General features: G+C 38.8%; 1 long non-coding RNA gene across 1 annotated transcript; it reads left to right on the forward strand.

Annotated features, from left to right (window-relative positions):
• Positions 1–306: 306 nt before the first annotated feature.
• On the forward strand, positions 307–1,056 carry LOC106986829 (uncharacterized). Its single transcript, XR_008295752.1, has 2 exons — positions 307–469; positions 665–1,056. It is a non-coding gene; the product is annotated as an uncharacterized LOC106986829 (long non-coding RNA).
• The last annotated feature ends 520 nt before the right edge of the window (positions 1,057–1,576 follow it).

Consider the following 1,576-nt stretch of genomic DNA (forward strand, 5'->3'; position numbering starts at 1 on the left):
TCCAGTTGTCCCTTCCTCTACCATGTTGACTGAATGGATCATGTGTTCCAGATGATATAAGTAGAGGATGATGGAATCTTCTTCAGCCTGGATGGCTGCTTTAGTGAGAGGAGGACAGTTGCCCTTCAGCTGAAGCCCCAAGAGACCATTAAGTCTTATTCTGTGAAGTCAAATTGACTTCTTTCCTTGCATCTGGAATGATACTAGTATATAACATCCTTGGCACAACTGAACAAAATAGTTGAGTTGTGAAAGGCTGCCCTACAATGTTGCCAGACTCGCAATGGACTTTGCCTGAATGGGAAATAAACTTTGTGAAGTTAGCCACTGATAATTTGGAATTTTTTTTTAGCCACTACAGAATAATCACTTCTGTCCTAAGACTGTTGTTTTAGGAATATCTTACCATGAATACCGTTTAAAATTGTCTCACTGTGAGGAACCCCAAATCAAATTCCTTCCTATGCAGGTAATTTAATTCTTCATATTACATCTTGAAATGGATAAAATACATCAATTTTTTCCTATGCTTAAAGACCCATAGACTAAATTGCCAGCCCTTTATATTCTTATGGTACTTATTTGTATTATTCTATTTATTTATATTGCATTTTTCCTCTTGAGGTGTACTTTAGTAATATTTAGATAATTCTTCCTATTCCAGGCTGAAAGAGAACATCTGCAATGGTCATAAATATGGTATATGACTCTGAATTTCCATTCAACATAATTTCTAAAGATACAATCATCCTAACTCCCTCTCTTCTTCAGGCAGAGTCCCAAGTATCGCATGTGATTTTCTTGGCATCCACTCAAGTACTGATAAAGCTACTAGTGCCAACCTCATCCCTACCTGCCACCCTGAATCTGCTGCTTTTCTGCTTTGCAACTTGACCTTGACATTGCTGCTGGAATGTGACATTGCTAGCACTTCCCACATTGCTATCACTCCCTCTGTCAGTACCCGTGCTCCTCGTTGAGGTAAAGGAGGTCCTTCTTTCCACCTATACCCCCCCCCAGTGTTAACAAAGAATGCCAGGGGAAAGTTCAACCCAATATTTTGGGCTAACTCACAGGAGTGTCTTTGATGTCACTTCATTAGCAATAACCTATTATTTATCCTAAGACTGGGAAATATGGCTTAATTCTAATCTCCACTGGGTGGAGGGGCTTAGATTTCTGTGTATCACTCCAGATACACGTAGTGTATCACTCCAGATAGCCTAAAAGACCATGGCAGAACTGAGCTTGCATGAGTGGATCTAGCTATGAGAATGAGGCAGAAAACTGGTAAGGGAGAATCAAGGTGGGAAAAGAGGAAGATGAGACTGTTTTAAACATAATCAGTCCGAGGTACTGTGATGAACATGAAAAGGGGAACACTGCTCAGTGATTTAGAAAAATAGAAAAAAAACACACAGATTCAGCAGTCAGCAACATAAACAAAGCTGCAGGAGTATATATGAGAATATTCTATATAGCTGGTTAATTACAAACAACTGCCATACCTGAAAACATGGTTAACTAGATATTAGAATTTTTTCTACTATGAAACATCTAGGAATATTGAGTTATA

Source organism: Acinonyx jubatus, chromosome B1, assembly GCF_027475565.1.
Source record: "Acinonyx jubatus isolate Ajub_Pintada_27869175 chromosome B1, VMU_Ajub_asm_v1.0, whole genome shotgun sequence".
Taxonomy (NCBI): Eukaryota; Metazoa; Chordata; class Mammalia; order Carnivora; family Felidae; genus Acinonyx; species Acinonyx jubatus.